Source organism: Petromyzon marinus, chromosome 15 (genome assembly GCF_048934315.1).
Source record: "Petromyzon marinus isolate PM22_M1 ecotype Great Lakes invasive population chromosome 15, UKy_Petmar_22M1.pri1.0, whole genome shotgun sequence".
NCBI lineage: Eukaryota > Metazoa > Chordata > Hyperoartia > Petromyzontiformes > Petromyzontidae > Petromyzon > Petromyzon marinus.
The window spans coordinates 509,740-531,390 of NC_133681.1; the positions used below are offsets into that span (position 1 = coordinate 509,740).

The 21,651-nt window shown below is 53.7% G+C and overlaps 1 protein-coding gene across 3 annotated transcripts in view; it reads right to left on the minus strand.

Moving 5' to 3' along the window:
• Positions 1-21,651, minus strand: part of GREB1L (GREB1 like retinoic acid receptor coactivator) — an 89,960-nt gene that overhangs the window by 54,409 nt on the left and 13,900 nt on the right. For 2 of the 3 annotated variants that reach the window (XM_032954580.2, XM_032954577.2), the window contains exon 2: positions 3,721-3,811. The exons of the other annotated variant lie outside the window; for it this stretch is intronic. The gene's annotated coding sequence lies outside the window, so the exon portion shown is untranslated. The remainder of the gene's footprint in view (positions 1-3,720; positions 3,812-21,651) is intronic. 3 annotated transcript variants of the gene reach the window in all.

Consider the following 21,651-nt stretch of genomic DNA (forward strand, 5'->3'; position numbering starts at 1 on the left):
CGTGTTTTAGGTCTGCTTTGTGTTCACGAATGCGGTCCAAGACATGTCGTTTGGTTTCTCCAATCTAACTACTACCACAGAGGCAACTTAGTTTGTAGACGCCAGGGTACTGTATGTCCGGAATCACATCTTTTACAGACGGAACCAGATCATGTGAAGTATGCATTTCCCTGTCCCCAGACGACCTGCTTGTCAGATTTGATGTAGTTTCCTTATTCACCAAAGTTCCTGTACCTGACACCATCGCAATCATTGAAGACTTTGTTCATCAAGGATTAAACACTGAGGTACCCTCCCTGGTGAGACACTGCTTAACCAATACATACTTAACTTGGAATGGAACTTTCTACAAACAAACTGAGGGCACCCCAATGGGCTCCCCCCTATCTCCGGTTGTAGCCAACATTTTCATGGAGAAATTTTAGACTGACGCCATCCAGACTGCCACTCTGCGCCCAACCTTATGGAAGAGGTACGTGGATGACACTTATGTCATCTGGCCACATGGCCGGCCTGCTCTAGACCAATTCCTCGACCACTTCCATTCCATACACCCAGCCATCAGATTTACCATGTAAGTCGAAAAAGATGGCAAGCTACCTTTTTGGATGTCCTAATAAAAAAGAGACCTGATGATTCAATGAGCCACTCTGTCTACAGGAAAGCTACCCTTACGGATGCTTATCTGAAACCGGATTCTCACCACCATCCATCCCAGAAGAATTCCCTCATCAAGACTCTGCACCATAGAGCCCAATGTATATCCGACCAGGAACACAGCCAGTGAACTCAAGCACGTACACCAAGCTCTTAAGGCTAATGGTTACTCCGACTACACAATCCGCAAAGCTATCACTCCAACCATGAAGAAGGACCCTCTTGAGGAGCCTTTCAAAACCATCACTTTACTCTACATTGCGGGGTTCATAAAAAAGATCTCCAAAATCTTGAACAAACACAAGATCCAGGTCCGATTCAACACATTACATAAAATCCGTGATCTGGTTCCGTCTGTAAAGATGTGATTCCGGACATACAGTACCCTGGCGTCTACAAACTAAGTTGCCTCTGTGGTAGTAGTTACATTAGAGAAACCAAACGACATGTCTCGGACCGCATCCGTGAACACAAAGCAGACCTAAAACACGGTAGGACCAACACCTCGGCCGTGGCAGATCACTGTTATAATTCAGTAGGCTCACATGACATTGACTTCTCCAAGACAGAGGTTCTTTGCAAGCCATCTGGCTACCATGAGAGATTCGTTCATGAGGCTATCCACATATACAAACACAGAGACAATTTCAACCGAGAAGATGGATTCTGGCTTAGCAATCATTGGAAGGATTTGATAAACCATTTCGGGTCTTAATTGATTATTCACGCTTACGGTGACTTTCAGACTGCATCCATTATTTTCATCTCCCCCCTCCTCTTTTCTGAACATAGATGGACTCGTCCATCTGAATAACTGCCAAATCGCTCTCCGTGGTGCTAACGATAAAAAAACCCGCCACTTTTTCAAATTTTCTTGCTGTGGTTTTCACACCTGATGATGATTGCTTGTGTTGCAGTCGAAACGTCTTTTATTGTTTTATATTTTTATTATTTTATTGTTTCCCTTCTACGTGACTTTACCGAAAGAACCAAGAATATATAGTCTTACATTATGAGACCTCCTTTGCCAGTAACAAGATATAGGAATAGGTTTTTACCCTTTTATCTGGCACAAAAACTGACACCTTCTGTTGGACCAGATGACGCCTTTTGGCGTCTTCTGGTCCAACACCAGTGGAGACTGGGCTCTAAGAAAAGCCATCTCGGGTGTGGACCAATCAAATTCAAAGACAGTGCATATTATCAGTTGTCTTTTTTGTTTGCATTTTGACTACTTGTGTTGTGGTTATTGCAAACATGATCCCTTGTATAAAGGTGTCAGTTTTTGTGCCAGATAAAAGGGTAAAAACCTATTACAATATATAGTCTGTTACAGGTTATACGGAGGATCTTTGTCTTTGCTATGTGCTCACCAGTAGGACCACGCATACGCACATTGCACACCACAACCACCACTGCCATGGCAGCCTCCACCACCACCAGCAGCAGCATCACCACAAGGATCGACATTTCTACCTACTCCCATCACCACGACCGACAACCGCTTCTGCCACCACAACCATAATTACTACCGCCATCACTACCAACACCATCACAAGCATCACAACCAGTTATACTCTCACAGCCACCATTGTCAATTACTGCTGCTGCACCACTGCCAACACAACCCTGACACCACCACAACCATCATTAAGTCCGGGATTGGCACCACCACCACCATTACGACCATCACGACCATCACAACTATCGCCATCACCACTGTTATCAAAACGAACAACACTACCTCTGCTAATATCACCACCACGACCATCACAGCCACTGCTGCGATCACCCTCGGCACCACCGGCACCAACGGCCGCGCACACGCGATTCCGTGCGCTAAAACGCCGCCCGAGGAGCGGGCAATGTAAGAGTGCGGACAAGTTGATCAGAGAGTTTGACAACCCCCCCCATCGGGACGCCTCGCTGTGGTCACGACGACGAGGAGCAGGAGGAGGAGGCGGAGAGGACAGCAGAGTGAGCGGAGAGGGCACAAGAGGGAGAGAGCCTCTTCCTTTCATCTCCGCCTCATCCTCCCCTCCTCCTTTCCTGCCGCCACTCACCTCTTGTTTCGGCTAAAACCTCTGTGGGATTAAATTCAGCAAAAAATAAATCTCGAGAAGAGAGATGGGGAACACGATTCAGGAAGAATCGCAGTTTCTCCCCACGGCCTGCCGCCCCCCCCCCCCCCCCTCAGCACCCCGGCACACTGTGTGGCATCCGACTCCACACTCAAAACTCCCCGCAGAGACAATCCAGGCCTGGATTTGACTCTTTAGGTTCGGCTCCCTGCTGTGAAAATCCGGGCCAGGAACTCTGCCCATTGTTTGAGACCTCCTCAGTTGTTCTTCACTGAGAAGCCACCCTTCTCTACTCCACCCACCCCCACCCTCGCCTCCGCCTCAACCCCCCCCTACCCCCCTTCTCCTGCAATAAATGACCAGCCCCTCCCAGTATGCCCGAACACCACCATCCTGACTCACCCCTCACCCCTCCGCCCAATTGGCTGAGCTTTGCAGGCATTCGTGCCCATTGCGGCTGCCAACAGCTCACGGTGACACGGGGGGCCCCTTGAAGTCCTGGCCAACGCGACCACCACCACCTCCACGATCCCAACAACACGCTCTCTGGAACCCTCTTATCAGTCACCAGGGTTGGATCCTGGTGAGGGCACGGCCACCAACTCTGTTCTTCTGATATCTCCACAAATAGATAATTACATTTTTAATTTTCCAGACCAAAACCTTCCGGCACTAATTGTTCAGGAAAAACTCCGAACCGGCATCAACTTCCAGGTTTCACCAGCAATCAGGCTTATCAAACAAAAAAAGCTTAAGATATTTAGTTGATGTAAATCATATCGAATATAGAACATTTTTATCGTTGACCCAATGTTTCGCCGAATTTGGCTCATTGGCCCGAGCGTTGCTTATCCGCTTACAATGGCCCGGCACATGACCCGAGGACGTTCAAAGTAGCACATCGTATAGGCGTAACCTGTGGGGTATCAAACTCGTGAATAATAAACGATGATGATGTCGATGACGATGACGCCAATCTCACCTCTATCGGGGCCGTGCAATAGGGGGGCACTGCGGATTCTCCTGACGTTCGTGTGGAGAACGGAGAGAAAATCTCCAAGACGTCGATCTCCCTGCAACAAAACAAACGGCGGTTGAGTAGGACAGGGTCCCCTGCCACAGACCGGCAGCTCGCTCGCTGGCTCACTGGCTCACCCACTGACTCACCGGCTGGTTTCCTGGCTCCCTGACTCATCCACTGACTCCCTGCCTGGTTTTCTGGCTAAATGGCTCATCCGCTGGCTCCCGGGCCGGTTTCCTGGCTCATTGGCTCACCCGCTGGCTCACCGGCTCACCCATTAGCTAACCTGCTGGCTCACTCGCACACACGCCACCGGGCTCTCCGAGTCAGGGACCTCAGAAATTCTCTAGACAGCCGGCACACCACATCCACTTTGTCATGTGCCACCAACTCCCGGTCTGACCAGCGATATCACCGTGAGAAACGAAGCCCCGCTCGCACGGCTGTACAGAGTGCGGCACTGCTCGAAGGCTCCTTCTAAGGCTCCCGTTCGCACGGGTATGCACACACACGCACACACCAGCACAGGGGAGGTGGGGCAGAGCAAGGGAGGACGGGGGAGAGTGGGGGCTTAGCCACTCAGACGGAGACGTTCAGTGCCTAGTCCGCCATCGTCACACGCGGCGGCCCGATGAGCGTGCACACACGCACACACGCACACACACACGTGCATGCACAAAGACACCCTGTATAGCCTCAACAGACTGTTGGAGCAAGTGCTGTTAGCGAGCACTTATGGAGGCCAGCACGGCACACGAGGGGGTGGCTGGCCAGCACCACGCCCGGCCGCCTTTGTCTCCCCAGTGACGATGTTTACACAGCACCAGGTATTCATTTGAGGCTGACTCGACCTAGGGGAGGCCCAGAAACGGTTCAGATAATCGTCACTGGTGTTGCAAGTGAGCAGGAATCGAACGTGGGTAGTCGGGTTAGTAGTGCAGCGCGCTAACCGCTACACTACTACTCCCCTAGGGGCCGTCCATAAAGGACGTCATGCGATTTTGAACCCCCCCCCAGCGTCACACGGCGTTACAAAAAGTCAGACCCCTCCTCAAATATGACGTCACAAAGTTCTGCCCCCCCTCCCCCCCCAAAAAATAAAACATGCTTCAAATCCTTGGTTCTTTCGGTAAAGTCACGTAGAAGGGAAACAATTAAATAATAAAAAATTTAAACAATAAATTATCATGACGTTTCGACTGCAACACAAGCAATCATCATCAGGTGTGAAAACCACAGCAAGAAAATTTGAAAAAAGTGGCGGTGTTTTTAACATTAGCACCACAGAGAGCGATTTGGCAGTTATTCAGGTGGAAGAGTCCATCTATGTTCGGAAAAGAGGAGGGGGGAAACGAAAATAATGGATGCGGTCTGAAAGCCACCATAAGCGTGAACAATCAATTAAGACCTGAAATGGTTTATCAAATACTTCCAATGACTGCTAAGCCAGAATCCATCTTCTCGGTTGAAATTGTCTCTGTGTTTGTATATGTGGATAGCCTCATGAACGAATCTCTCATGGTAGCCAGATGGGTGGCAGAGAACCTTTGTATTGGAGAAGTCAATGTCATGTGAGCCTACTGAATTATAACAGTGATCTGCCACGGCCGAGGTGTTGGTCCTACCGTGTTTTAGGTCTGCTTTGTGTTCACGGATGCGGTCCGAGACATGTCATTTGGTTTCTCTAATGTAACTACTACCACATCTCTGACCTTCCCCCCTGTGTGCGCGACGTCATTTATGGACGGCCCCCTACTGTACACACGTGCACATATGCACGCGCATGCACACATGCGAGTGCGCTCTAATCAATCGTGCAGACCGGTCGTAACATATCGGCCACTCGGAGAACAGTTTGTACAAGAGCGATGAGCCTACAGACAACAGCCCGCAGCACATCACCCACTCAGACTACAAAACACAGCAGCCACACACGCCACCGCCCCCCCACCGCCACCCTCACCAAGTTCTTAGCTCCCAGGGACAAGGATGCAATTATGCGCGCGAGCAATTCTAGATCCCGTATGCGAATGCGTGTTCACGTGTGTGCGCGTGGCCGTACGCGTGGCCGAACGTGCACGCATCCACATATGCACACGCGCGTGTGGATGCGTACCGCCAGCACCACCGCCACCACCACCACCACCGCGCCAGCCGCTCCGCACGCTGCCGAGCGCCGGCGCCGCACCGAGGATAAAGTGGGGGCCAAGTTCACACGCGGCAGACACTCTGCACAAAGACAAAGATCCCCCATATAGACAGACAAGTGCCGTTTGTGAACACCTATGTATGAAGGCCTACACGAAGGGCGAGGGGGTGGTGTAACCAACGCCACGCCCAACCACCTTTGTCTCCCCAGTGCTGATGCCTGTACACTGCACAAGGTACTCATTTAAGGCCGAGTCGATGTACAAGAGGCCAGCCCAGGACCAGTTCAGATATTCGCCATTGATGTTGGCCGCGAATTCGTGAACCACTGATGACACACACAACAACAACAACCGCCATTCGCCACTAAGTGGCGGTGACGTCACCACGACGCTTGTGCCAGGCTATGTGCACCCTGAGGCCACGTGAAGTGTCGAACGCCCGCTGGCAGGAGGTCACGGGGCAGACCCAGGTGCCACGGGTCGACTGACTGAGATGACTGGCTGATGCACCACCTGTGCACCCTACTGTGCCAACCTGCTGTGCTTTAGCCACCCGGCGCTCCGCTCGCTGTTGTGAGCGTCGCTCCTCCGCCCTCCGTTGTTGTTGGAGGGCGACTGCCTCCAACTGCCCAGTAGCATCCTTCACGAGCCTCCTCCACAGAGGCCGATCTTGACACCGCTGGTACCAGTCATCGGCAAGTCCACTCAGCTCCACGTCCTCCTGTACCACATCACTCCATCTCTTCTCTAGCCGGTGCCGCACCCATTTAGCCTCCTCGATCCGGCTGAAAAAAAAACTGTTTCGGCATGCGGTGGCTGGGCATGCGGGCTACATGACCCAGCCAACGCAGCCTTGCCTGCTGGAGGAGCTCACCGATGGGACTTTGTCCAGATCTTTCAAGGATATGTGAGCTCCTCACACAATCCAGCCTGGTTAAACCCAAAATGGATCGTAGGCAGGCCAGCCAAATTGTTCCTAACCGGCAAAGATGTTCCATTAGGGGGGTCCACGTTTCACAAGCGTAGAGAAGGGAGGGAAGGACTGTGGCCGAGAAGACCTGAAGCTTAATGCGGAGCAACAGACCAGGTAGCTTCCACACAGCGTTACGCAACCGATGAAAGATATTGCCGCTCGACTGATTCAGAGTGAGACCTCTGCTGTTAAACTGGAGCCAGTCATAAGCACACTGCCCAGGTATGGGAAACTCTCCACTCTCTCCACAACTGCCCCATCACCAATTGGGAGTTGTGGGAGTGGAGTGTCCAATGGTACAAAATACCCAGGCAGGTGCTTAGTTTTTGTGGGGCTGATGGAAAGGCCCCATCTCTTAGTGGCAAGCTCCAGATTCAGCAGCAGTGCCTCTAACTCCTCCTCTGAGTGAGCAGCAATTACCAGATCATCGGCATACGTAACATGGTTGAGCAATAGGGAGCCATCCCTTGACCGCACCCGGGCATCGATCAGCCTCCCATTGTATCTGAAGGCTTCACAAACTACGTGGTCTAAATAGATGTTAAATAATGTGGGAGCCAGAGGACATCCCTGTCGCGCACCCCAAAGTGAACAGGAAATGGCTCCGATGGCCCGCTCACCATCATGAAGGCCCTTAATGATCGTGAGCAGCGGGTCAGGGACTCCGAAAGCACAAAGAACAACCCAGAGCCCAGGCCTACTGATGGTATCATAGGCCTTGACCAGGTCAATAAAGCAGAGGTGTAGGTCTTGTTGGAATTCCCTACACCTCTGTTGTAGCAGACGCACATAAAATATGGCATCTGTGCAGGTCCGCCCTTTCCTGAAACCACATTGGGGCTCCGCAAGCCTCTCCTCAGCGTGCCTAGCAAGGCGATGTTGAATAATCCTTGCCAGGACCTTTCCCGGCACACTGAGGAGTGAGATGCCCCTGTAGTTGTTACAGTCTGTGCGATTGCCCTTCTTAAAGAGGGGGACCACCAGGGCATCCTTCCAATCCTGCGGAACCCATCCAGTGGTCCAGACTGTTGTTATGATGTCATATAGGGCAGTCTGTGCACAAACACCACCCTCCCTCAGCATTTCGCTTGGGAGATCATCTCTGCCCGCTGCCTTTCCTGGTCTCAGACTCCGGATCGTCTTCAGTACTTCCTCAACAGATGGCACCTCAGCCAGCCACTCACAGGGGGTGGCTTCTTCCAATATTTGAGGCACCGCAGCCTCAGCAGGGTCATCCCCACTTTGTGCTATGATGTTTTCCTGGCTGAGGGATTTTCCCTCCCCCAGGACCTCACAGAAATGCTCAGCAAATCTGCAAACCTGTTCCTGGGGGTCGGAGATTTGATCACCGTTTTTTCCTCTAATGATGGTAATAGGTGTGGCGCTGCAGGTTACTTTTTTGATGGAGTTAAATAGAGATTTGTGATCGCGGGCCACTGAGGCAGACTCCATCTCCTCAGCAACCCGCGACCACCACCCATCCTTGCAGCGCCTCACGGGTCTCCAAACCTCCGAGCGAAGGCTGCGGTAAGCCTCCTCATTCTCTGACGTGGGATTCTGTAGTCGATGACAGTGGGCCTGTCACTTTTTCTCAACTATCCTGAACACCTCCTCTGTCAGCCAGGGTCTCTGGGGAGGTCTGGACGACGTACCCAAAGCAGCCAATGCAGCTGCATGAGTGAAAGTCCTAAACCTCGCCCATTTACCCTCGACATCAGGAGGAGTGGGGGATGATGCCAACCCCAGCCGCAAGCAATGATGAAATTCTCGCTTGCAACTTTCATCAGATAACTGAGACCAGGCCACTTTAGGTTGGAATGGGGTCCTGGGTGTACACCCACCACCGGAGCAGAAAAATGGCAGGCGCATCTTACAGATGACAAGTCGATGGTCAGAGGGCAGATCAGCTCCATGGTAGGTCCTGGTGTCAAGGACATGGGCTCGCATCCGCTGGTCCGTCACTTTGTAGTCCAGCAGATGTTCTTGCTTGGACCCAGCATGCATCTCACTACACATCCATGATGTTGTGTGGATGTGCCGATGCCGGAACAGCGTGTTGGTAATTACAAGCCCATGGGCTGCACACACACGGACACGCACACACACACACACGGACACGCACACACACACACACGGACACGCACACACACACACACACACGGACACGCACACACACACACGGACACGCACACACACGGACACGCACACACACGGACACGCACATGCACGCACACACACGGACACACACACACACACGGACACACACACACGCACACACGGACACGCACACACACAGACACGCACACGGACATGCACACACACGGACATGCACACATACACACGGACACGCACACACACAGACACACACACACTCCCTCGTCGCTTGATGGACACCGCGTGGGCGCCATCACGTTTCATCCGCGGCCAATCCCACGCGGACGAGGGCAGCGTGGCCCACGGATCAGCGTCACGTCCATGCACGGCCCTTCTCCTCCTCCACCCCCACGCCAGCTCCTCGCCACCAACCACGCGTGTGTGACGTGCGAGCTCTGTGTGTGTGTGTGAGCTGTGTGTGTGTGAGCTGTGTGTGTGCGTTTGTGAGCTGTGTGTGTGCGTGTGTGAGCTGTGTGTGTGTGTGAGAGCTGTGTGTGTGTGTGAGCTGTGTGTGTGTGTGAGCTGTGTGTGTGTGTGTGAGCTGTGTGTGTGTGAGCTGTGTGTGTGTGTGAGAGCTGTGTGTGTGTGAGAGCTGTGTGTGTGTGTGAGAGCTGTGTGTGTGTGAGAGCTGTGTGTGTGTGTGTGAGCTGTGTGTGTGTGTGTGAGCTGTGTGTGTGTGAGCTGTGTGTGTGTGTGAGAGCTGTGTGTGTGTGAGAGCTGTGTGTGTGTGTGTGAGCTGTGTGTGTGTGAGCTGTGTGTGTTTGTGAGAGCTGTGTGTGTGAGAGCTGTGTGTGTGTGAGCTGTGTGTGAACTGTGTGTGAGCGTGAGCTGTGTGTGTGAGCTCTATGTGTGTGTGAGTTGTGTGTGTGTGTGAGCTGTGTGTGTGTGAGCTGTATGTGTGTGAGAGCTGTGTGTGTGAGAGCTGTGGGTGAGCTGTGTGTGTGTGCACGAGCTGTGTGTGACGTGCGAGGTGTGTGTGTGTGTGTGAGCTGTGTGTGTGTGTGAGCTGTGTGTGTGTGAGCTGTGTGTGTGTGTGATCTCCCAAGCGAAATGCTGAGGGAGGGTGGAGTTTGTGCACAGACTGCCCTATATGACATCATAACAACAGTCTGGACCACTGGACGGGTTCCGCAGGATTGGAAGGATACCCTGGTGGTCCCCATCTTTAAGGGGGACCGCACAGACTGTAACAACTACAGGGGCATCTCACTCCTCAGTGTGCCGGGAAAGGTCCTGGCAAGGATTATTCAACATCGCCTTGCCAGGCACGCTGAGGAGAGGCTTGCGGAGCCCCAATGGGGTTTCAGGAAAGGGCGGTCCTGCACAGATGCCTATTTTCTGTCCGTCTGCTACAGCAGAGGTGTAGGGAATTCCAGCAAGACCTACATCTTTCCTTTATTGACCTGGTCAAGGCCTATGATACCATCAATAGGCCTGGCTCTGGGTTGTTCTTCGTGCTTTTGGAGTACCTGACCCTCTGCTCACGATCATTAAGGACCTTCATGATGGTGAGCGGGCCCGGGTAAAACTACGTGGCCGGGAGTCCGAGCCTTTCCCTGTACACCTTGGGGTGCGACAGGGATGTCCTCTGGCTCCCACATTATTTAACATCTATTTCGACCACGTAGTTCGTGAAGCCTTCAATAGCTGTACCGGGGGAATCTCCATATGGTACAGATATAATGGGAGGCTGATCGATGCCCGGGTGTGGTCAAGGGATGGCTCCCAATTGCTCAACCGCGTTATGTATGCTGATGATTTGGTAATAGCTGCTCATTCAGAGGAGGAGTTGGAGACGCTGCTGCTGAGACTGGAGCGTGCCACTAAGAGATGGGGCCTTACCATCAGCCCCACCAAAACTAAGCACCTGCCTGGGTATTTTGTACCATCGGACACTCCACCCCCACAACTCCCAATCGGTGATGGGGCAGTTGTGGAGAGAATGGAGAGTTTCCCATACCTGGGAAGTGTGCTTATGACCGGCTCCAGTTTAACAGCAGAGCTCTCACTCCGAATCAGTCGAGCGGCAATATCTTTTCATCGGTTGCGTAATGCTGTGTGGAAGCTACCTGGTCTGTCGCTCCGTAATAAGTTTCAGGTCTTCTCGGCCACGGTCACTCGCTCCCTTCTCTACGCTTGCGAAACGTGGACCCCCCTAATGGAACATCTTCGCCGGTTAGAAACATTTAGGCTGGCCTGCCTACGATCCATCCTGGGTTTAACCAGACTGGATTGTGTGAGGAGCGCACAAATCCTTGAAAGATCTGGGCAAGGTCCCATCGGTGAGCTCCTCCAGCAGGCAAGGCTGCGTTGGCTGGGTCATGTAGCCCGCATGCCAGCCACCGCATGCCGAAACAGCTTTTGTTCGGCCGAATCGAGGGGGCTAAAACGGGCGCGGTACGGGCTAGAGAAGAGATGGAGTGATGTGGTACAGAAGGACGTGGAGCTGAGTGGGCTTGCCGATGACTGGTACCAGCGGTGTCAAGATCGGCCTCTGTGGAGGAGGCTCGTGAAGGACGCTACTGGGCAGTTGGAGGTAGTCGCCCTCCAACAACAACGGAGGGCGGAGGAGCGACGCTCACAACAACGAACGGAGTGCCGGGTGGCTAAAGCACAGCAGGTTGGCACAGTAGGGGGCACAGGTGGTGCATCAGCCAGTCATCTCAGTCAGTCGACCCGTGGCACCTGGGTCTGCCCCGTGACCTCCTGCCAGCGGGCGTTCGACACTCCACGTGGCCTCAAGGTGCACATGTCCTGGCACAAGCGTCGTGGTGACGTCACCGCCACTTAGTGGCGAATGGCGGTTGTTGTATGTGTGTGAGAGCTGTGTGTGAGCTGTGTGTGTGTGTGCGAGCTGTGTGCGATGTGTGTGAGCTGTGTGTATGTGTGTGCTGTATGTGTGTGAGCTGTGTGTGTGAGCTCTATGTGTGTGTGAGCTGTGTGTGTGACGTGTGAGCTGTGTGTGTGTGTGGGCTGTGTGTGTGAGCTGTGTGTGAGCTGTGTGTGTGTGTGAGCTCTATGTGTGTGTGAGCTGTGTGTGTGACGTGTGAGCTGTGTGTGTGTGGGCTGTGTGTGTGTGTGAGACGTGTGAGCTGTGTGTGTGTGAGCTCTATGTGTGTGAGCTGTGTGTGTGTGTGACGTGTGAGCTGTGTGTGTGTGTGGGCTGTTTGTGTGAGCTGTGTGTGTGTGAGCTGTGTGTGTGTGAGCTGTGTGTGTGTGAGCCCTATGTGTGTGAGCTGTGTGTGTGTGTAACGTGTGAGCTGTGTGTGTGTGACGTGCGAGCTGTGTGTGTGTGTAGGCTGTGTGTGTGTGAGCTGTGTGTGAGCTGTGTGTGTGTGTGAGCTCTATGTGTGTGTGAGCTGTGTGTGTGTGACGTGTGAGCTGTGTGTGTCGGCTGTGTGTGTGTGTGTCGGCTGTGTGTGTGTGTGAGCTGTGTGTGTGTGAGCTGTGTGTGAGCTGTGTGTGTGAGCTCTATGTGTGTGTGAGCTGTGTGTGTGTGTGACGTGTCAGCTGTGTGTGTCGGCTGTGTGTGTGTGTGCGCTGTGTGTGTGTGTGACGTGTGAGCTGTGTGTGTGACGTGTGAGCTGTGTGTGTGGGCTGTGTGTGTGTGTGTGTGGGCTGTGTGTGTGTGGCCTGTGTGTGTATGCGAGCTGTGTGTGCTGCGTGAGCCGTGTGTGTGTGCTGTGCAAGCCGTACGTGTGCACCCACCACACTCTCACGCCTCTTCCTCCTCCTCTGCTCCCAAGCTGCCTGTGACCAAAGGCCGTAGGCCTGAACGAGACTCCTTCTTCTCTCCTCCCTCCATCCTCCCCCCCCTGTCACCACCGTGTCTGGGCACCACGACCCGCACGCTGCCAGCCGCTCCAAGTCCTCACCGCGATGCGTGCACGGGTTCGTTCACCAGTACGATTGAGCGCGTGCACGTGTGAGTGCATGTCTAAGTGTGAGTGCGTGTGTATGCAGGGAGTAGTGGTTGCAGCGATTATCGCGCCGCACTACAAACAAAGCAACTGGAGCTCTATTCCCAGCCACAGCCAACATCCTAGACAGATATCTGCACCGGTCTTAGTGTAGAGATTCGTCGACCCGGCCTTAAACGAGTAAGCACCAGCACTGGGGAAAAGAAACTGTCTGGAGCGAGCCTCACCACTCCCCGTGCGGGCCTTAATTGGTGCTCGCCAACAGCACTTGCCCCAGCAGTCTGTAAAGGCTACCACGGTTGGCACACTGCGCTACAAAACACGGGTGAGAAGCCATATAGACTAGCGGCGAGTGTCATCGGTAACCGATCTGGCTCTCCCCTAGGTCGACTCAGCTTTAAAATAATTCACTCACCGGAGCGTCCAAACATCAACATTTGGGAAACAAAGGCTGCTCTGCGTGATGCGGTCACGCCGCCCTTGCACGTGGTGCCGTGCCAACCTAAAAAGGCGCTCGCTAACAGTGCGTGCCCTCCCACGTCGTTCCGCAGGGCATGTGCCCACGAGCCACCTCTGCCGCACGTTATTTCACAGATCCCGTGGTGAGAGGTCCCCGCTGAGAGAGCCTCCAGCGCCGTGCGGACCGGACCCAGGCGGGACGCACCCGGGACGCACGCGGGACGCACCCGGGACGCACGCGGGACACACCCGGGACACACGTGGCACGGGGAGTCGGGGGGAGGCGCCACTCCCCCAGGCACGGAACGCGTGAGTGACCAGAGGGGCACGGTGACCTTGGACAAACAGCCCCCCCCCCCCCCCCAAATGCACACACACGCCCACGTGCACACGCACAAAGATCCCCCGTGTAGCCTTTAACAGAGACCTTTGGGGCAAATTCTGTTAGCGAGCACCTACGAAGGCCAGCACGGCAGGCGAGGGGGTGGATGGCCAGCACTGCGCCCGGCCGCCTGCGTCACCCCTCTGCCGATGTCCAAGCAAACGCAGTCAGCGGGAATCTAACTCGGATCGACGGGTTCGAAGCGCACTGCGCAAGCGTCTGTGATACCACTCCTCACGCTCAAAAGAACACACGAGTGTGTGCGTGCGTGTGATTGGTTGTGTGAGGGATCTGTATCGTTGGCCACTCTCCTCTCGTTCTATATTTGCGCAGGTGAGGGCCAATTGAGATCCATTATCCCTCACAATGGAGCGCCCGGGTCAGCGTCCAAGTAATTGCAGGTAACGTTCAAATTTCAGACTGGGGCCATAAAACCACAAACAATGCCCTGTCCTTGCAACAGTGGTCTTTAACGTCAAATTAGCAGCAAATTGGGGGCTTTGGTAATTCACCCCCTGAAATACTCGGTCGGAAGGTGGTGGGGGAAGGCTCATCGGCCGTGCTCGTAGACCGTCGCGCCGCTGGTTCGACCACAAGTGTGCGTGCGTGCCCGTGTGTATGTGCCCGTATGTATGTGCGTGCGTGCGGTGAGGCGTAATTGTGCAGTGGTTGGGGAACTGCGCTAGGAACCCGGTGTTCGATTCCCACTCACTGCCAAAATCGGTGAATATCTTCAACGGTCCTGGGGCTACCCTGGTTCAACTCAGCTTTAAACGAGTAGCTGGTGCACTGTGTAACCATCAGAGCTGGGGAAACAAAGGAGGCCGGGCGCGACATTGACCACACCGCCTACTCGAGTGCCATGCCGGCCTTCAAAATTGCTCGCGAACAGCACTTGCCGGAACAGTGTGTTTAGGCTATAGGGGGGATCTTTGTCTTTGTGTGTGCGTGCATAGAGGCGGGCGGCAGTGCTGGGGCAGGGCACCCTGACCCAGGCCCCTCCCTTCCCTCCAGGTGCACACGGGGGTGCGTGAATATGTGGGCATGTTGACGCGCATGGACAAGTGCATTTCTGATCACCTCAGTGTCTGTGTGTCAGTGTGCTTGTACATCTATATGTGCATGTCTGAGTGCATCCAAGCTTGTGTTCCCATTGGTATGTGCTCTGTGTTCGTGTCTATGTCTTTATAGAAGTCGACCTAGGGGAGGACAATGACCGGTTCAGATAATCGTCACTGATGATTTCCCCGAGCAGGAATTGAACTCGGGTCGCTGGGTTTGTACCTCCTATTAGCATGGTTGGCTACGTATGGTGCAAAAGAATGTCAACATACACGCATACATACGTAGCGCAGCATGCTACCCGCTTCCATACTGCTCCCCTAGGTCGAATCCGCTTCAAATAAGTATCTAGTGCGGTGTGTAAACATCGCCACTGAGGAGACAAAGGCGATCGAGCATGGTGCTGGCCACCCAGCACCCCTCATGTGCCATGCTGGCCTTCATAGGTGCTCAGTAACAGCACTTGCCCCAAAAGTCTGTTTAGGCTGTACGGGGGATCTTTGTCTATATGTGTCTTTGTGCCCGAGTCTGTGCCCAAGTCTGCGTTTTGTCATGTGTCTGTGTCAGTGTGGATGTAGACGCATATGTACGTTTGTGTATGTTTGAGCATATTTGTGCACAAACGTACACAAACGTACATGTGCATTTCTGTACAATCACACGTGCGGCCATCTGTCCAGGTTCCCACATCTGCATTTCCATGTATGCAGTGTCTGAGTATCCGCGCCTGCGCGCCTGCCTGTACACGGATATCTGTCCTTGTGCGTTTCCACGCGTTCGTCTCATCCGCGAGGTCACGCCGACCCGCTCCGTGCGGCCCTTCCCTGGCTCCACGCCAGACCCGTGTCTAAATCCTTCCCTGCGGCAACAAATTGGAATGTAATTTATTTTTTGGACATCAATCAAAAGCCCTTCGCCGTCCCAAGCAGCATCCCTCCTTGTTCCCTGCGAGACGGAGCTGAAAAAGATTCCCACTTCATTTTATAGTTGAATAATTCCATAATTTAAACGAGAGTCACGCGCGCGCACCAGCGAGTGAACACGACGCTGCGATGGGGCACAAACGTGACAGAACTCTCTAGCAGGGTATCGCTGCTAACCGCACGCACGACGAGGCGTCACTTTCTCACTATTTATATCACGATGTATCACAATTTTTGTTCCTGGGTAGTAAGTGTTATTTCGTAATTGCTTATGCCTAAAAAGTATAGAAAATGGCTGTTTATTCCCCACAAACTTTGCTTTTGTGACCAGGACAGTGATATTTTGAAATTTACCTATTTTCAATGAGAAAACGGGCAAATTTGTGTCTTTTCGTTCACATAAAGTAAGAAAAAACTAACATATGAATCAAAATTAAAATGCATTTATACTAAAGTAATACAAAAATCACGACAAAAGATTCAGAAGTGAGTAGTTTTTCGAGATATACAATTATACTGTAAATCACTTTCACGAATCAGCCCCCAAATGTAGTCTCTCATCATGTTCTCGTTATACTGTCCTTGGTAGCGGAGTTCAAAGTCCAGTATATCCTGGTGGAAACGCTCGCCTTGCTCCGAGTACGCTCCCATGTTCTCCTTGAATTTATCAAGATGAGCATCAAGGATATGGACTTTGAGGGACATCCTACAGCCCATTGTGCCATAGTTCTTCACCAGAGTCTCAACCAGCTCCACATAGTTTTCGACTTTGTGATTGCCCAGGAAGCCACGAACCACTGCGACAAAGCTGTTCCAAGCCACTTTCTCCTTACTAGTGAGCTTCTTGGGGAATTCATTGTACTCCACGATCTTCTTTATCTGTGGTCTGACGAAGACACCGGCTTTGACCTTTGCCTCAGACAGCTTAGGGAAGAAGTCTTGAAGGTACTTGAAGGTTGCCGACTCCTTATCTACAGCTCTGACAAATTGTTTCATAAGGCCCAATTTGATGTGCAGTGGTGACATTAGCACCTTCCAGGGGTCCACCAGTGGCTCCCATTTGACGTTGTTCCTCCCCACAGAGAACTCGGTCCGCTGTGGCCATTCCCGCCTGGGGTAGTGAGCCTTGGTGTCTAAATCTTTTATAGTCATTTTTGTATTACTTGCGTAATACATTTGAATTTTTATTAATATGTTGTTTTTTTCTGACAGAAATTCGCCCGTTTTCTCATTGAAAATAGTTAAATTTCAAAATATTACTGTCCTGGTGACAAAAGCAAAGTTTGTGGGGAATAATAGCCATTCTCTGTACTTGAGGCATAAGCAATCAGGAAACAACACTTACTACCCAGGAACAAAAATAATAATAATTTGTTACACAGCGTATTCGAACGCTCGAGAAAGACGCGCCGATCTCACGGTCGCACAAACGCGCTGCGGCGCTCGCCCCCGCTGCCAAGCCTCTGTTGAAAATTCCACATTCCTATGACAGGTTATTCTTAAAACAATCATGGTTGACTTCTCACAAACATGATGCTCAATTATGGACCGCCAACTTAATGCTCTCAATCTCACAATGTGGGCCGCGACCTTTCGCGCTGATCCAGCCACATTTGTCTTTTTAGTTGCCAATTTTGTCGCGATCGTGCCACTGGTATCGTCTCGCGAGACAAAAAATTGACGCGGAACTCCCGCCAAGCAGCGCACCAGGCCATGTAAGAGGATCGTCTCGGGGAAGGACTTCTCACAGAAGTGGCCACCGATCTACAGTTACACTAGGAGGTGGTACTTTCCTGCCCGCCCTGAGGCAGAGAGAAATGTCCAGCACATATCGCTAATTCTCAGAGGTGGAATTTATAGAAATTATGAGCAAAATCGAATTTACAGCTTTGGGTTTTTTTTATTAGTGAACATCGGTGATCGGGCCGAGGCCATCAACCCACTCCCCTTGAGAACCTGGTTTAACCATAGGCAGCTGAAACCCAGGATTAAACCCCAGATCTGATCTGTGTGGGCTCAGCGCTCTCCCAGTCCAGTCATTGTGTCTACAGGGCATGGCACAATGGGCCGGGTTGCCGGCCTGGTGGGCCGGGAGGGAACCGCTTGAGACGTCACCATCGCCGGGCGGGTACACCGGACACGAGCACTCCAGGCGCGAAGACACGCGCCTGGAGTGCTCCTCACCACCGTCGTCGTCGTCACCATCACCACGTCCATCCTTCCCAGGGTGCCCGGCACTCTCCCTGGCTGCCGGCGTTTCTCCCCACCTCTCCCCTCTCTCCCCACACTTTTCCATTGCCACGACCAGAGGCGCTATCGCCGTGGGAGAGGGCAGAGAGGCATTTGCCCCTTGCCCACTCGCCCACGACCCGCTGCCAGAAATGCGTGCGAGCGCGTGTATTTGCCTGCGAGCGCGAGTGCGGCTCAAGCCCCGAATGGGGGCCGTTGTTCCCGAGTACAGGGAAGGATAATGGCGCAGCCCTACAATGACTCGCTCACTCCACTGCTGGATGAAGAGCCTCCGCGAGAGCGAGCTCTGGAGAGGAGCCCTTGTCGGCGATAGTTTGGCCTACTCCTCCACGCTGGCAAGGCGTCTCCAAAAAGGAGTACTCAAACTTCACCCCGGCACGCAGGACCTGCTGTCGATCGACGAATTGCGGTGTTACCCTTTTACGCCGCTGGGTGAACAGTGGCAGCGGGATTTAATGTGTCGCTCCGATGATTCCACTGCTGCGGAGAAAAAGATGGAGTCCAACCAGTGTTCTCCGGATGGCCGGTCCAGCGCGCGAGGCATTGCAGTGCGGCGGCCTCCCCGTACTAACCGGGCGGACGTCCGCCCCAGCCGAGACCGAGTCCACACGTAGCCGTGAGCCGGCCAGCGGACAAACGGATCACGCACACACGCCGGCCACGGGGCAGAGGAGCCACGGGCAGCGGGGGTCATTTTCCAAGGGAGGCAGCTGCCCCCACCCCCTCGGGCTCTCGTGGCACGAGGTCAGATCCCCAGAGAGTTCGGGGGGCCCAAGCCATGGGGGCGGGGAGGGACCGGGGCACATCCATCTCCGGGATGCAGCAGCCTGGCTCCCAGCGGGAGATCTGGCACTGCCCACTGCCTTTTTTTTAAATCACAGTTGCTAAGCGCAGCCCAAAATGGCATACGGCCAGCAACGAACAGTGCAGTTGATGATAATAATTTAAACTAATTTACCCAGGAATGCCACACCAAGTTCAAAGACTCTGGAAGGGTTTTGCTGCACGGGGATGTTTGGCCAAAACCAGCGACGCTTCGAGTGCACTTTTAGTTGGGGGAGAAACCCAGAAAAGCCGACAGAAAACCCAAGCAGAATGGGGAGAGAGAGAACACTCAAACCCCACGTAGAAACACACCCCTGCCGCCCGAGACGAGTCAATCCGTTTCTTGAATTGAGCAAGGATATAATTGACGGCAGCGCCGAAGGCAGTGGTGAGGGTGCAGTGGTCGTGGTAGTAATGACAGGAGGAGGGAATTCCAAAGTGGCGCGAGTGACAGGGAAGAAGCAGCGAGAGGTGCTGCGACCTGCAGCGTGCCGGTTGGACACCGCAGTGTGGATGTCGTGAAACTGCCTGGTGGGTGGGGATCAGCCCCCCCCCACCCCCGCCCACCGTGCTCGGAATGCGATGGCCGAGTGGCACGGTGGTGTCACCTCTGACACAAACTCCGCAGCCGCCAAGGCCTCCGCTGGCACGGTTCACCCGCCGTCGGCGTCCGCCCCGCACCCACAGTCACGCGCACGCGAGGGCGCTGCTCCGTGCGTCGTGCCCTACTTCTGTGCTTCTATTGCGTGTGCGCTGCCGCGCGCGTGTGGCTACGCGTGCGCTTCCGTGTGTTGATCGTCTTGTATCCCGGTTGTGTTGTTGTGGGCTATGTATTTTGCTGCATCCTTGCTGTGCTCCATTGTTTATGCTGCGAGCTGGCACGTGCATCTGTGGTGGTGGTAGTGGTGAGAGTGACGTGGTAGTGGTGGTAGTGGTGGTGTTGTAGCAGTCGTGATAGTGGTGAGATTGCAGTGGTAGTAGCGTTGGTAGTGGCGGTGGTGGTAGTGCCGGTAGGTAACAGGCAGTGGCCAGGGTGCAGGTGTTCACGGCCGCCCGCTGAGTTCCGAATCTCCGCGCTCCCCCTAATTCCGCCGACCGAGATCTTCTGAGTCCCTCACGGCGTCGTAGACGTCGATGACCGCAATAACAACCCCGCATCCCGGGGCCCCACCTTCGGGGGCCCCGTGCACACTTTCGACAATCGCTACAAACCTTGTCCTGCAACACTCGCCCAGAGAACGCGGCGGCCGCTTTGGCAGGATTCCACGTGCTTCTCAAAATAACATCGCGGCACAATCTGCACTGTGCGTACGGGGCATCGCCGGGACTCTGGGAGGGGAGCATGACATTTGAACACGGCTGCGCCTTCCCGTCAACTCTTGCTAATGTAAGCCACATCCCCGCGTAATCTCTCTCTCCTGCGCCCCTGCCAATCCGAAGCCCGTCTCATTCGCTCCCTGCACCTTCCCTGCCTCGCCCATTGCCGACAGAGTCATACAGTGGGGGGGGGGGGGGGCAGGGCGAAAGCTCCCCCCCTCCACCACTCGAAAGTTTCAGACAGCAGTTGCGTCATTGTTACGAAAAGAAAATTAAAACAGTCGCCGAGCAAACTCCCAAAGAGTCAAGCGGACTCAACAACGAACAGCACGACCATCAAAGTTGTAATGGAGGAGAGTTGACGCGCGTCTTCACTTGAGCGCGGCTGTAAGAACCCGCGAAAGAGATGATGGTCAGGGCCAGGATGAGTTCTAGTGGAACCCAGGGGCTGTCACGGTTTTGGGGGGCGGCCTCTCTGTACATTTGATTCCTTTGACTGCCCGATGGCACCACGCGCTCTGTTGTTGTTGTTAACCACGCTTACTTCACCGCCGGGTTTTCATGCGACGCACGACTGGTATTAGCACACAGACAGTGATGCTACAGCTTCAATTACCACACGTCCTATGGGATTTACCATCGTGCCGAGTGCTGTGCTCCAACCGTTACGAAGCAGGATCGGTAACTTTTGCGGAAATCTCTCAGAGTCGAGGTCTGGGACTGCAGCCCCCAGATCCCCCGAGTGAAGTCGGTTAACTTTTTAGATTTTCCATGAACGTAAAATTGCTAATTACGAATGAATCATTCCTGCTGTATCGTATATTTCAGATACATTTCACGAACACCTAATTCACGCACAGAGATGTTTCTGGAAACAGTGACGATGTGGCGCAGTGGGAACAATATGTTACTCTGCAATGTGGGGGATCTGCCAACAACAGTCACTGACTCTTGTACCTCTCTCTCCCCCCTTGGTGCCCCCCCACCTCTCTCTCTCGCCTGTAATTGTTTAGAATTGTTCCCCGCAAATTGTGGCAGCTAGGTGGGCGCACTGCCCTCTCCCTGTGTCACACTCCTTTGGGTTTTAATGTTTTAATATTCGTTGTCATTTCTCCAGCGGAGAGCGCCGATTGCGGCGAGCGGCGCCGGCCTCACCGGGGACCACCGGCCGTGTCCTCGGCCCGGTCATGGCTCGCGATGACGCCGATAACAACGGTGACCCGTGGCGATACCCGTTACCTCGCCGGGAAAGCCCCGCCTCGTCCCATCCCACCAACGTGTGGCTTCACACGAGAGGAAACCAGAGAAGCCCTCGCAAGCGGCCGACGCTCAAAGCAGTGGTCAAGACGCGGTTCCGCCACGTCTTAACCACTTTGCAGGCGCGAGCTTATCATGCCCGGCACGCTCTCCCGCCACTGCGTGCTCGTGTCACGCCGCGCATTCTCCAGCACGACGCCTCACGATTCGCTGTCGAAGA